We start from the raw sequence: 15,947 nt of genomic DNA, 5'->3' as shown, positions 1-15,947 counted from the left end.
ATATGGCAAATTGGTCTATGACAGATTTTGACTCTTATTTTATTCTGTTTCCACTCTTGGCCACTGCTGTATTCTCAAAGACATAGTCCTTATATCAGATCCTATACTCCTGTTTTACGTGCATCATAGAAACTATGTTTCATAAAGTGAAGCAATAAAATACAATTGACTTCTCAGTATAGTATCATAAAGCCTAGATAGCTGTAAGACCTAACAAAGATCTTGAGATGTCATAACTTTAGTTGTTTACCCAAAAACAGTCCCTTTGAGGACACATTTAATCTTTATACCTTATTTTTTGCCTGTCATGAAAAGGCTTGAAAATTATCTAAACCTAGGGAAATGGTGTATACACCCCTGTAGAAATGAACCACAGAGGAGACTTGCCAAAGTGGCTTTGTAGGAGCTCAGAACAGCAGGACATTTTTTACGCATTTTTTCAGGTAAGTGCTTGATAGTTGCTTGTTATCCACTGGCAGATACACAGCACATCAGCAGATGAAACTGTTCAAGAGGTTTACTGTTTATTTAAGGTAGGTACCCTCAGTAAGAAAGGCATTAAAAAGCTAAACCATTAACAACTAACTGAAGTACAGTTAACTCCTGAGCCAAAATAAACCCATTATACTTCTTAACACCCAGTACACATAACATGGGTAATCATATGAATGTCTGTAGGCTTAGCAATCCTGATCACTAAAGACTGCATGTCTATATTACCATTATTCGAGCTGTGGTAAAAAGTGTTTTCAGTCATATTAAGCAATTGTAGCTACATGCACAGAAGAGAAAATGCATGCTAATACTCTATTTTCTTTTTTTATTCCTTAGACTATACAGTATGTTAAATAGTCTCCAGACACTGCTTTTTGACCAACTTTTCTACTGAATAGACAAATATGATATCAAATTGTCCTGGAAAAGTCATTCCTATATTTTTACAGACTAAGCGAAAAGCCCAAAGGTAGGACAGAGTAGACTTACAAATGCAGGTCCCTGTACCCTTTCCACTCTGCCAGTGTATTTTTATACAAGAATAAAAACATGTATAAAAACAAGAAGATACACATGAAGAAACAAAATACTCTGGAAAATTAGATCAGCAGGGAAGATAAGAAAGAAGGACTCAGAGAGGCAAAAAGGTGAAGACATGTTCCTGGATTATGTTGCAGGCCTTTGTCCATGCCAGGACTGATGAGTTCTAACTATTGAACTACCTCTCTTTCTTCCTTTTCAGTTTTAAAGCCATTAATATTAGGAAGGTGTCCCACAGTTATCAGATGAGTCTCTGCTAGGTCTCATCTTCATGAGACCTAATTCTCCAGTCTTGGAGATACTTTTGGACAGCTGCTACTTCTCTAAAATTCATCTTTTTATGAAACTATATCTTCCTTTGCTACCCAAGAGTAATATTAATATTTTTCTCCCGGATATATTGCCTTGGATATATCTCTGTCTTTAACCATGAGTGTCCTAGTCAGGCACAAATTTTTCCACATGACCTCAAAGTCCATAGTTTCATGAGCCACTGTTTTTCAAATGACACCTTATACCTCTGAAAAAAAAGTTAATTTCCAGCACTCACTTTCAGGTCTGGAATGTCCCAAAATAACAGGCTTTAAAACCATGACAAGTTTATGCCCAAAGAAGTACAGATTAGCATGTCATTTTTTACAGCTCCCTCTGAGCCCTGCCTTGGTGGGCTCATTGTAACCAATGCACCTGGCCTTCCCAGCAAGGGGAAATGAAAAATAAGTCTCTAAAAATACAAATCTACATAATTCCTTTTAAAAGATTTTTTTTTCCTGGATTGGAAGTGATGTATCTGGACTTTACAATGGCATGTTGTTGAAAAAAGCTTTTACAAACCTGTGTTTAGGACAAACTAAACAAATATGCATACCTTCATTGCAGAGAAAAAACTTCCTTTCATTCTTCCGTATTCCTCATTTGCAATATTTGGCAAATATTTACTTAAAAATTTTAATCCCTAAATATACACTGGGACATAACATGTCTGCATTTAAACTTTAATCCCCACTGAAATCACTGCAGGAACATAAGGACCTTGAAAAATTATTGTCCTTATTCTGCAACAGAGACTGGGCAATATTTTACTGGAATCCATGAAGATATGACTGTTGAGACCAAAGACTGTCAGGGATTTTGTGAGGCACAACTATGAAAAGTAGATGAACAAAGAAGAGGAGCAAACATGAAAACGGGGAAATAGGAGGAAAACTAGGAGAGAGCTTATAGAACAGAACATAGAAAAACATGGCTAAATGGGAAAACTACAGAAAAGTGGATAAGAGAAGAATAATGATGGTGTTCGAGACAGTGAAAATATCCTTGCCTCAGGAGTTTTATAGATGAACAAAATAATTTTCCCAGTTGCCTACTGAGTCCTATGCAATAACACAACATTTTCACAACAATACACTTCAGGATGCAGTAAAAATTAACGTTCAGCTCTGCTTAAATATATGAAATAGAGGGCTGGGAGCATGGGAAGAACTGAATGCCACTGGACCCAAAGAGCTATTCCTTTATTGCCTTTGGTATTCAGATGACATTTATTCTTACTCTTTTTTTAAAATCTTGTGGGAATCACTGAATTATGTATGCACATATATATCCAGTACAGAGAGCTGAAAAGTACAGTTTGCCTTCAGGGCCTGCAATTAGGGATTTGCTAAGTCAGCTATATGCTGCCAGGGAATCAAGGAAATCTCCATTAGAATGCCATTAGGACCTGCAGAAAATCTCTGTGTTTCTTAGACCCTTTGCTCCATATACACTCTATTATACTCCAGAAAATTTTCATATTTTAGGAGAAACACTCCTCCTTAATGAGTATTATCACAAGTTCTAATAGGTTTGTTTAGATCAACATAAATGCCCTTCGTTCATCCTACCTAGTATGGCCAGAACTGGACAGTCATCTGATGGGTCTGGCAGCCTTCCCTATTGGCTTGTTGAGCCTTTGGCAAGAGTGGGTTGAGCACAGTTCAACAAAACTGCTGAAAAAAAAATTGACAATATAGATTTAAAAAAAAAAATGCCAGTCAATTCAACACCAATGCTCATGTTAGATTGCCCTGGTTTGCTCTCTGACCTTCAAGTAGAATGGTTTGTACATAAACAGCTGATTCATTTAATCTCTACATCTTTGTTGTGTGAATATTTATACAAAAGGTATAAAGGGAGCAATAGAACAGGAAGAAAAGAACAGAACTTGATCATTTCTTGAGAGTTTTTATAGTGATATTCTTGGTAATTGTAATCAGCACTTGGTTTTATTTCACATTAAGGCCTAGGAACCAATACGAAAGATTGAAATTGCTGCCATAAACTATAAAATTAGTTTTTCTTTAACTTGTAAAATAAACTTGCAAAATGTTTCATGAAATCTTTTACTCATATGGAAATTTTGGCAGCACAAATGTGTGGTGTGAAGTCCATGTGTGGTTATATGCTTGCAAAACCACATATGGACATGTATTCTATGTACATGTTATATCTGCATAAGCGAGAATTCTCATGTGATTAGAAAGGGTTTGGCTAACTGAAACTGGTAAGGGTACTGACTGACCTGAGACCCCAGTTCTTTTTTTCCTTGATACAACAGAGCTTTGTAGAATAAACTGCAGGGGCTACAGATCCTTCCTGTCCGAGGAATCTAGTGTGGGAGGAAGTGTTCTGACATTGATAGGAACAATTATTTTTCACAGCATTATGTAAATTATGTAAATTATGTGAAATTATGAGGAAGCATGCCACTAGTTAGGAATAAACCAAAACACATGAAAATCACTTGGCATAATCTAGGAGGAAATCACATCTTCCATCAATCCAGCAAGTTTAGCATGGGGAGAGGAACAGTACCTCCAAACCCTGTAACTTCAATAGATCTTAGGAAAGATAGTGAATAAAGGAGTCAGCATTTCCTGTTCACCCACCAAACTTTCCTTTTAGGGCGAATCTATTGCTTAATATATAATGTATATAGTGAAATCTGCTGAGATTAACTTCAACCATTCTCTTATGTACCTGCCAAGGTCTTTAAGAATCTGGAAGGTTTGTGGAAAGACAGACAATGAATTTCATGTATATTGTATAACAGACTTGAGCCATTCACCTGAATCCAGTAAAATGTATGAAACTGTGAAGCTGGGAGCTGTCTTACGTGAGTGGTGGCAGAGCAAAGATCTGCATCTTGAAGAAAGTTTGGCTCAAGAAATAGAGTGTATCAAGAGATCAAACATCCTTACAAAGAAGTAAGAAATCAGGCATTTTTACATTTCTTTTTCCAAATTTCCCAAATGCACTATACTACTCAGACTAACGGCTTGTAAAGTTTCCCCTTAAAAAAACAAAGCAGTTTTGAGATGTAGCAGTATAAAATAGTGTCTGAAACCAATACATTCCATTTTTATACTTTCATAACTTAGAGACAATTAAACTGACTTTTTTCCCCTAACCTAATAAAAAAATAAAAATAAAAATCTTGTCTCAGCTTAAGATCTTTGCCTGCCAAATGCAAATCAGATTTTTTTTTTTAGGATTGAATTATGGATCCATGAAAACAAGACATATAACAGAAACCCTCACAGATCTATAACTACAGAAGTAGTGCTAAAGAGGCACTGGCTGGAATATAAAACATCATCAGCTAACTTACCTCTTCATTCATGTCTCCTGCTAAGTGTTTGGTTACTGTAAATGCTTTAGATTTTGCATAATTTATGTAAATTATTAAACACCTGTTCTCTTCCCATAAAAGAAATAGATAGAACAATCTCCCCTGTTTAATTGATTCTTGGCTTGAGCTGTCATTATTTTCTCGGCAACTACAAAGAAACTGTGGTTCCCTAACGGTCAGGTTTTGTTGGCAAAACACAGATGTTCAGAATCTACCATTCTAAAACTGATCTCTTTTTGGTGATACTGTTGAGAAAATGTCATTAAAACACAATTAGTAAGTCAGTGGTGAAAAACAATGATGGATAAGTGCTCACCATTTGCATTCCCCCTACTTGTAGATGTATACGCAGATGCAGATGCAACTGGATGATGAAGCTTGGTTGTTGTGTCCCAATCAGAGTTTTCTGATGCAGCTACCAGTACATTTTTTTAATATGTCTCTGCCATAAGCTGGTATCTGCTTTGTTTTTCCATAAGGTCAATGCTTTTGGAAAAGAGCCAAGGAGAAGAGAAACCCTCAAGAGAAGGCAAACTGGCTGCACTTGTCAGTTGGAGGCCATGCTACTAGTTAAGAAAGAGCATGGCAAGTTTCATATACAACTATGTCCATTCTTTGTCAGTAAGAGAAATTTTGATTTTGTTTGTATCACTTTGCAAACTGGAGTAGTTGTATGCACTCTGCACAAAGCTGACCTTGAGTGCCCCTTTCTCAGACGCACATGGCTACTATTTGCCACACTGCACTTCCAACTAAACCTCTTTCTTTCATTGTGTTCAGCAACAGCACAGAGATGAGCTGAAAAGATGAAAAACATGACCTGCAGCCAAATTGCCCTTGATGGAACCTCAGCACATGGGGCACTGTTGTTTCATGCACTCTCTGTGGAGCTGGCATAGCGCTTGCAATGGACTTCCTGTAACTGTAATGTACAAAATGCACAAAACACCCGTAGCTTATTGGTTCAAGAGGAATTAGATACATTCACCTTTTAAGAATTATGTTAATCATCTTTGCAAGCTTTTTGCTTTGCATTTTCACAAGGATGATCTCTATTTCTCAATTATTCCTCCAGTTTGTTCTTGTTTTTATTTCGGTATACTGACAATGGTTATGTTCAATTTTCTAAATTTTCCTTAAGACGTGATATGTTATAACTTGGCTAATAGGAAAATAATGAAAGTTCAAATTAAATTATATTTTCATGACGTTTGCAAAAAATGTGTGTGTGTGTGTATGCACACATCGGGGTGTTGATGTTTGGGTTTTTGTTGGTGGTGTTTTTTTGTTTTATTTTTTTTTTTTAGTTTGAAGATTTGAACCAGCTTGTAAATGTCTGACCATTTGTTGATTCTGGCCTCCCACGCTGTTAAGTACTCTGTGGGAATCCACAATCTGGAGTTCAGCTGAAAAGGAGTAATTTTCATACCCATACATTGCACTTGTCTGACAAACAGAAATCAGACTGAATGCACTGCACTCAGTGAGAGGAAGAACAGAGATTCAGTGTGGTGATGAAGGCTGGCACATGTTCATAGGCTCAGTTCTTAGAATTAACCTAACATGGAGGAGAACTTGCCAGACCTTATGCTGAATACAGGGGGTGAGAGAAGAATAATGTGAGCTTTAATAAAGTTTCATTCTTCTCTGTCTGAAATGGACTGAACAAGGGAAAGGGAAGGAGATTAAAATGAAATACAAACCACCATATTTGTTGAAGTGAGCCAAATTTAAATTTTCAAGTGTTGTCATTTCTATCATTTCATGGCCACTTCTTAATTTCCTGAGTCCAGACGGGACTAGAAAAATAATCTCAAAATTGTGAGAAAATTCTTAGAATTCAAATTTAGCTTGCAGTAGATATCTGATTATATATTTTTTTCATTTTACGTAGAGAACAGAGTCCTGATTTCCTAGCGTTACACGGTATTCATTCTTATGGACACTAGGTTGTCTTCCTACAACTGTGTTTTTACTAGTCCCTGTGCCCTTAGCACAGAGCCTAATGCAGGAGTTTGGGTCTTCTACTCCTTGTACAGCATACAGAGTATGCTCAGATCTCAGCATAAATGTGTACATTCTTTAAAATTTTTCCCCAAGTCAGCTGATTGCCTTCAATTTGAGAGTAATCCCCTTCCCTGCAACATTACTGGTGTCTTTAATATGGAATGAGCCCAAAAGCTCAAAGACGTGCTCTCTACTTCTATAAACATCCATGGATGAACACAATTTTTCCTATTCTAGTTTTTAAAAGGATTCTCTAAGTGTTATTCGAGCAATGATGGAGCCTCACTTGTAGCTAGCATTAATGATCAGATTTTAATGTACTTGAGATAGTAAGAATATATTAAATATATCCCAATAATCATTAAATATAGTAAACAAAAATATTGAACATCAGAAAAGGCTCATGACATAAAAAAAATCTCATATATAACATTTTATAGCACATAAAATAAGAAAAATAAGATATTCAGCACATATAAAAACATAAAAGTAATTCTTTTGTTGCAAAAACAAAGGTAATAGGTAAAATTAAGGACTCATTTTGGAGCAAATTTTCTCTCCCATCATGGTGAAAAAATCTCTTTGCTTTCACTGAATGACTGGTATTTTCTCCATGCAACTCCACTCCATGTGATTTTATTGATGACTTTTGCCAGGCTCTGAAGAGGAGGGAGATAAAGGCCCTTGTTGGTATCCCCAGTATACAAATAATGCTCCTGGCTAGTTGCCTCTAGCATCAAATTGCATCTAAAAGGACATTGCCAAAACAACACCCTTTCTCCTGTCTAGCCCACAGGAAGCAACCTGAAAATTAAATATGTGCTAAGCAAGCTATACTGTTTGATGTAATGAAAGTTATCTTTCTATATACCTGAGTGGCATGGGTGATGTTATTTCTTGGTAGGCAGAAACATGCCTACTTTTTCCAATGAATTTGTCAGGTTCAGCGTAGTCTTTAGTTTGAGATTGTAGAGGACATGCTCTGGAAAAATGTATATTAACCACTTTTCCTCACACTGAAACAATCTTGACTGTTATACAGCAACTGTTTAACAGGACACAACAATATTCTCTGACTGAAGGAAATTTTTATGCAGATCTCTTTAAAAACAGATGACACATACATGTAGCCATGTCCATTTGTGTGTGCACAAACATGTGACAACTCTGCAGGTGATCTTAACAGAATCTTTTTAACACACAGACTTCAAACCAGAACCTCTCTGGTTCTCCCAGCTACTCTATAAGTATACAAAGAGCTAGCAATTTAGCACAGTATGCCTTGTAATTAGTTTAATCGTTGTCAGCATGTAACTATAAACCAAATAACAATTAGTCATCTTAGTATACCTGTGGTATTTTTCTTAGTTGCCCTCCAAGTTAAGTTTTCTATGGAAGTACACTGAGGTCCCTGTGAGATGCAGGAAGGCAACCTTCCACATTCATTAAGACGTGCAAATAGAGGGAACTACCGGGTGCATATTATCAAAAAGCAGGTCTGGCATCATTTACAAATCAGCAAAAAATGAAGGATTAAGACATTTAGAAGAGCAACTCTGAACATGTTTGACAGCAGTGAGTGAGAGAGGTAAGGCTGACTGCAGCATTTGCATCTGGGTGTCTGAGGTTGGAGCAGCTCCAGAGCTCAGGGGTCTTCTGATCCAAGGATCTGGTTCAGATCCTTCACCATTTTTAAGTGGCTGAAAGTAATTTTAATATTCAGTTAGATTTCCTGTGTAGAATAGCAAGTGCTTGAAAAGGTGAGAGATTGAATCATCTTCTTATACTAATGTAACATGCAATTGGAAGTACTTGCCATTCATTTCCAAACTGAGACCGTCTCCTCAGATACCCTGTACATCTTCCTTTTTCTCAGGGTAATACAAGATTAACATTCTGCTAAGGTAAACAATGTATAGAGATTTTCCAAAAGAGAATTTGACCCAGAGCAGTGGCAGCCCTTGCTAGCATTGCCAATAACACCCAGGCACAACACAGGTCTTCAGATGTGAGAACACGTCCCAGGCACAGCAGCCCAGTGAGCTGCCCTGGAAGGGCTCAGCAGCCCCTGACACCTCTGGGAAGCTCAGCCAAGCAGTGGAAGTGGTGTCAGTGCTTGAAAAACGGCACAGCTGTCTTTCAAGGGGGAAGGGAGCTGGAAAAAAGCTGCAAATAGAATAACTATTCAGGATAGATTGATAGGGAGGGAAGGTCACAGAATGGTTATTAAGATTGGAAGTGGTAACAGCAGCAGCAGAAGCAATTTTACCTGACCAGAACAGATCCAAAAATTGGCCTCTGTTTGTACTAGCCCTAGAAATTCTCTTTTTCTCCTTCTCATTTGCTGGGCACAAGTTAGGAAAAAATGGATCTCCCCAGAGACAAAGTGTTCCTCCTCCTCCAGCAAAGGGAAAGAATTATTTTTGATTTTGCTGTGGTGCAATAATGCTTAAAAGGATCGGTTTAGGTGGAAAAAAGTCAGTCCCAGTCATTCGTGATTTATGCAGAGAAAGCACAATGCCAGCATTTCCAGATGTTCAGAAGCCTGCTGGAAAACAAAACACATTTCCAAAAATTCCTGGGGCTAGAAGTGCAAATCTCATTCTCACTCATGAGATCTTACATAAACAGTAGTTTGGTGCCACCACAGAGTTACTCGTAAGCATTCACCTAGGTGGAGGAGATTGCAAACCTGGTTGTCTATATGGTTCTTCAAGCTTTGTAAACCTCCAGACCCAGTAGACAGCCTGTGGAGGCAAGCTGTAGTTCCCACACTGCTCTAAATCTGCTTGGCACTACTTAATCTCCAATTCAGCTATTCCCCAATTCTGATGTTCCCACTTACCCACTAAGGATGTGTCCCTGTTCATCAATGAACAGAAATTCCTTGGGCTCATCTGTGCTTCAGGGTATATTTTCAGCCTCCCATGTGCTCCCCCTTTTCCATCTGCAGGGAACTTTGCCTGCTACCTGTCCTCTGACTCATTCAAAGGAAACTGCACTTTGGTGCCTGATGTTTTTCATACAAAATCAGCTTGACACAACAAATGTGGGACTTGAGATGCCAGTGTGGCTCTGGATTGATTTTAAAACACTACTATATGAATTTAGACTTCTGAGTAAATATATTCACTGGGCAGAGATCTTTCTCTGAGTATGTATAAATATGCACTCACACATGCACATTCAAGCCTGTATTGACCCTTGAAGTCAAAATAAGGAACACAGAGCACCTACTGCTGAAACCACAAAGTGAAATTTAGCTTAAGGTAGTGTTTATGTAATCTCTTGCAGTCAGGCCATGCATTTAGGCCCACTTGGAGGCCCAAGTTTGAAAAATTGTCACCAATGTATTTTTGCTTTCATGCTGTCATCTTTATTCTAAAATATTTAGATGCATATTTAAATGTATTGTCACTGGGCAGGGACAGAACAGGAATACTTAAGTGATTTGAAGGTTATTAGAAGCACTGTTACAAGCTGGAGAAATGGCAGGACTATGCATAATCACCCCCTTACAAGAAGCCATTTGATTTTGTCGTATGAAAACTACAAATAGTGTTTGTGAACAAGACATCCTCAAATCTGGCACAAGAATATGTTCATTATTTCTTGGAAGTAAGACCCCATTATGAGTGATGATGTGTCAAAAGTCACAAAAATGTTGAAATTCTACTTCAACTGAAAAAAAAAATAGTGCTCAATGAATCTGTGTGAAATATATTAAATCCAGACTAGAATAGTATTTCTGTCTCCATTAGCAACAAGCACCCAAGAGGATGCAGTGACTGACTTAAAGAAAAGATTGTTTGTGATATGAATGACAATTTCGCAGAGACAAACCAAAGTGGTAGCACAAATATTCAGTCTGAGCCTCCTCCCCAGTTTTCAGTTCAAGTGGTGTTTCAAACCATTGAGGCAAGCACGGCCAGCCAATCATCTTCATATTATTTATTACTCTATTTTCACATATAGAACCTTTGGGTTAGCTATTAACAGTGATTCAGTAGCACTGCGGGTTATAAATGTGTGAGGGAAAGTTTACTCCAGAGACCTCACTTTACCAGCAGTTCCTCCACATTTTTTTCTCCTCTCTAGCAACTGTCCCACCTGTGATCCTTTTCAATAGATTTGTCTCTTTAATGAAATTTTACACAGTTGTCTGACAATTCAGGTTATCTAAGGATTTATTTTCAATGAACACTCATTTGAAAGGGTGCAGGTTATTTAAGAAATAAAAATATAGTGCTCTTGGGGAAAAGAAAACATAGAAGTGAAGTTTCCAGATATGATAATGCTATTACTTAAAAGAGCAGCATAAGAAATCAAAAGTTTCACCATACATAAAGATAATTGATTTCCTGTTCTTGTACATATATGTGTGCATATATATATATATATATGTACATGAATTACTTTTCATAGTATTGAAGTTCACTAACATAGCTATAGGTCACTTGAATAAGTAAACAGTCCTTCTAATAACTCTCTTGAGGGATTAAAACCTCTGCTTCATTTAGGACTAAGCAATTTTCACATACTTTTTAAGCTAGCTTTAAAAGTGCTTATCTGCATGTATCAGAAAGCAGTCACAGTATTAATAAAGGATGTATACAACACTAGTTTATTTGTTCATTTATGTTCAATGCATACATGTTAAATAACTTCATTGATTTCTGTTCTTCATCTCTGTTTCCTCATTTCAGTTTAGTTTTATAGCCACAGCAAATTACATTCTCAGTTCGAAGTCAGTTTCTTTTCCTTCTTTCCCCTGATTCTTTTCCCTTAGGTTTCCAAAAGCTTGATTGTGATTTTGCAGGTAAGTGTTCCTAACATGTAAGTCTCTATTAACACAAGTTTAGAAACAGAAAGTAAAAACTTTTTGTGAAAAGGTGTGCTATACATATGAACAGAATTTATTTTATTTGGTAGGAAAAATAAAAAACCCAAACAGATTGCAACTAGCTAATATTTTGATGCATAACTGTCATAATGACATTTGCTTCTATAAATTGGAGGCAAAGAGTGGGAATTTCCATTTTCATATCAGCAATCTTTCACATTTGAAAGTCCACATAAGATAACGGAGTCAGTTCTCCAGAGTGAGCAAAGTAAATTACAAGCGAAGACTCCAAAACTGGACTTAACAGCAACCCTATAGTCACAGAGTAGCACTGAGGGGTGTCCTCCAAGGTACTTAACTTTTGGCATAGATGTGTGTATAGCAAAGGAACAGGGCTTTTGTCTAATCCATAGCATATATTTTATTTGCAGCTGATCCCTTTACTCCCTGTAATAGGGGCTAAATCTTCACACCTGACAGACCCTGACAAAGGCCTAGGGACCACGCGGTGTGCAGGCTTAGCCCCTTCCATTGTGGTCTAAAAAGGCCCTGGAAATCCAACGTTTTCACATTAAGCTTTCACAAGGGAATCCACCCCAAAAAACGGGGGGAGTTCTCAGTCTCCTTTCCCCTATCCACAGCTAGACCTAAAACTGCTGTTGCCCCAGGACTCTGCATCTTGAGATCTCCTCCATGGGTCCCTTTTATCAAACTAGGTTGAAATGGGCCCCCTTACAAGCTTGCAGCAACCGGGAACCTGAGCCAGAGGAGGAAGGCAGTTAAGTTATTAGCAACTTCTTCCAAGGGAGCCTAAAGGGGATTGTCCACGAGTGTTTGAATATCGAGCTATCAATTCACCACAGTTCTAGCTAGAAGGGGGGGAAAAATCTAGTAAATGACTAACACATGTGCACAGAGCAGGACCTTAGCTCTAGATGTACTAATAACTGTGACTTTTTGTACAATTTTTTTGGAAGAGGTCAGAGGCATTTAACAAACAAGGTACTACCAGGCTTCCTGTTACTTGTAATTACAAGAATGGGCAATCTTTCATTTTAATAGGTCACATACTATTTTTTTTTTTTCCCCTGCTAGCATTTCTTATAAGCAGACAACAGTGTAAAGTTTGAAAAAAAAAAAAAAAAAAAGGAAACCATCGCCATTTAAAACTTTTAGACTAAACATTAACACTGCTGGCATGCTAACAGAAACTGGGACAAATCCTGCCCTAACTCCAAGAGTGCAAAGGGCCAGCTAGCAGCAGCATAGTGCATAACAAATGAGCTGTCTGGAAAAGGTAGGAAAAAGCAGGAAAAAGCAGGAGAAGAGGAGTCATTGCAGGGATGGAATACAGTTCAAAGAAGACTCATTGTACAGGGTTGTCTGAAAACATTGCAGGTATGCATAGCTATTACTGCTCTCCCCAAGCACATCTAGGGGCAACAGCGACACAGGAAAAAAATACTATTAGTCAGCTGGAGTAGTCTTTTTTGGGAAGCTTTACTATGGTCTACCGGCTTTTTAAGCTAAGCAATGAGCGAGTGATCTGGTATTTTAATTGTGTGTATCTCTAGATGTCAACTGAATGTGCATTTTAAGACGTACATTGAGACACAGAGAAAGACATCAAATTTACAAGAAAAAACAAAAAAGTCTAATTTTTATTCGAGCGATGATGTGGTCTACAGAAAAAGGAATACTAAGAGAATAGCTGATGATCAGCACAGTCCTTCCTTTGTAATTACCACAGAAATACTGGTGATGGATGCTTCAGATCACACTGAAGGTCTTAAGTTCTTCTTGCTTTCATTAAGACACACTGATTGCTATTATTACTGCAATATATACATATAGCTTTGTTACAGTCATTTTTCACCACACATCAGCACCTAATCCCTCCAATTGATTATGCTGAAAAGCAGGGAGAAAATAGAACTACCAACACAGTAATAGTTATACATTCAACCAAACAGGATTCTGTTATCATAATGTTCTGTACTTACGGCACAAACTGGTAGAGAAAGTATTTTTCAAAAAATTGCACTTTAAAATCAAACATTGCTTAGAACTAGTACTGAAACTGTTGTGAGAAGACTTGCTGCTGCTGTAAATAACTTTTAAAAATATTTACACTTTATTAGTAAGCCCTTAACAATACATTTAAAAAATGTTAACATTAAACTCCTCATCTCAGGGGAATTGAATATGTCATGGCATTACTGGAGGGTTCTGGATGGAGCCCTTCATTCTCACACTCCCACCCTAAATCTGAAGCCAACTGGCCCCAACCAAAGCCACCACCTGACAGCCTTGCAAAGAGGTGTTCCCATCAAGCACAAGCACAACCACAAGACAAATTAGCACTCTGGTTTTCTGCATATTCAGGATATTAAGAGACTGAAACATTATCCTGTTAAAGAAGAACTCCCTGTTCCCCACCCAAGCGTGTTCCAGGACCCCAACCTGTGAGCATTCATCCTCCCTAAAACTGCAACTGCTAGGCCAGTGGCTACAGGTTTTTGTTCCCAGCTGACTTCCATGGCTGATCCTCAGCCCTGCAGGGAGGCTGCAGCCTCCTCAGCTTGTCCAGGCCATATAATCGGGTTTTGAGGCACAGCAAAGCTTCCAGAGGCCAGCTTATCTATCAGACTTCTTGTGGTTTGAGTGTGGATAGAGAGGGAGCTGTCTCATGATCACCCCAGAAGCAGGGTTTAGTAGTGCTGTGCTTGTAGGGTCACTTAATCTCATCTCCTATAATGGTGGGTTATTATGCAATAGCTAATTAATTTAGCAGGGATGACAGAAGAAGCAGTCACTCACAACTGACCTGGATGGCATGCTGCAAGAGTGTGGGGTGCTTGGGGTCAGGCTGAGTGGTGCCCTATGCAGACAGGGACTGCCCTGTGTCCCTGGCATTTGTTGGCCATTGTTTTGTCATCAGCAGTTCTGCCATGGACAGGGTGAGATGGGTGTGTCACAGGGCCTGACAGAGAGGCTCCTGCATGACCCAGCCGCGGGGCAGCGGCACACGAGGGGCTACAGGCTGCAGTAAGTTGCCATCCAGCTGGAGTGGATTGTTCCTCATGGGCGTGCTACCGCTTTTCTGTGAATGACAACTACACTACCACGGCGTTCATGGCCCTCCTGTGGTACTACTTTCTTTGTCAATACTAGATTTTCAGCACAAAGAGGCAAGCAAACTCCATGCTCGAAAGAGTACCGGGCTTTCTCCACACAGGCCTGGGAACACCCCCCCACACTCCACAGAGTGCTTTACCATGGCCCCACGCAGTTCTGTCTGCCATGAACAGCAGTGACAGCCGGCTTGGTGCTCACAGTGTCAGTGCTGATCACTTCAAACCAGAGAGGAAGGAGCCTTACCGTGAGAGCTGGGCAGGAACGATCTACAGCCTCCACCTGCATCATCCACACAGTCAGGAAATGGCGATTTACTGGCCTTTAGGGCCAGATCCTACAAGGTGCTGAGCACCATATGGCAAGCACAGAGCAACCTCTTTCCGCACACCCCCAAAGAAGTCAGCAGTTTTTAACTTTAACTTTTCAATGAAAAATACAGCTGGTATAATAGACTAAATTTTGTCATAAAAAGTGAAAGGTAGCAGCTAACACAGCACCATTTAAAGCTGCATCTGGAATACAATTGCTGTTTAAAACCAGTGGGGAAAAGCAAGATATGGAGCATCAGAAGAGGGCTTAGAATGGAGACCTTTAAAAAAGAAGAATGTGTTATAAATAATAAACACCTCTACAGTCGTACACGATATAAAACAAATTCTATTTCAGTGCCTCGGTGGCATTAATAAACCACTCAGCTTTATTCTCCTGGTTTATGAGATCACCAGCACCCCTCTATGGAATTATATGCTTTTCTACCACAATGTAAAAAATCATTAAGACAGTTTTTCAATATTTTGTTATTGTTTGACCTACAGATTAATATGCCTCTCTAGAATTTGCATCTCCCCTATTGTCTTAGACCAAATTACATTACAATAAATGCTGTCTGATGGGGGAGTATTGTGTAGTTTTTTGCTACTTGCAGTATAGTTACGACTGGCTCCTGCATCAGCAAAAAATGATTAGAATAAAAAAGTTAGGTTTTAGGAGCTCTGAGATTGCAGTGAGGTTATAGAGCAGAAGATATTTTCTTGCACTAGTGCCCTTGGGCTTGGGAAAACAGTCTGGTTGTTAAATGTTAATTGCTAAATTAGTGAAGCCTAAGCCAAATGGAGGAGAGTTCTTGAGGCTGGAACGACTATGTTTGTGAAAAGAAAATAATCAAGGAAAGCTCTGTAAAATATTTTCTGCAAAATCTGAAAGAACATACAATTACCTGAAGTTGATATTAATTCAAACTGCATTCACAGAAAG

The 15,947-nt window shown here is 38.5% G+C and overlaps 1 long non-coding RNA gene across 7 annotated transcripts in view; it reads right to left on the bottom strand.

Annotated features, from left to right (window-relative positions):
* Positions 1–15,583, bottom strand: part of LOC121074145 — a 34,989-nt gene extending 19,406 nt beyond the window's left edge. For 5 of the 7 annotated variants that reach the window (XR_005822163.1, XR_005822160.1, XR_005822164.1 and 2 more), the window contains exons 1-2: positions 14,383–15,583; positions 2,919–3,023 (exon numbers count right to left, since the gene is read on the bottom strand). This is a non-coding gene — a long non-coding RNA (uncharacterized LOC121074145). Of the gene's footprint in view, positions 1–2,918; positions 3,024–14,375 lie in introns of all 7 variants that reach the window. The other 2 variants (XR_005822162.1, XR_005822161.1) reach the window with 2 other exon arrangements.
* Positions 15,584–15,947: the final 364 nt, after the last annotated feature.

The sequence above is a fragment of the Cygnus olor genome, chromosome 8 (genome assembly GCF_009769625.2).
Source record: "Cygnus olor isolate bCygOlo1 chromosome 8, bCygOlo1.pri.v2, whole genome shotgun sequence".
Taxonomy (NCBI): Eukaryota; Metazoa; Chordata; class Aves; order Anseriformes; family Anatidae; genus Cygnus; species Cygnus olor.
This window is presented reverse-complemented; position numbering and strand designations above follow the sequence as displayed.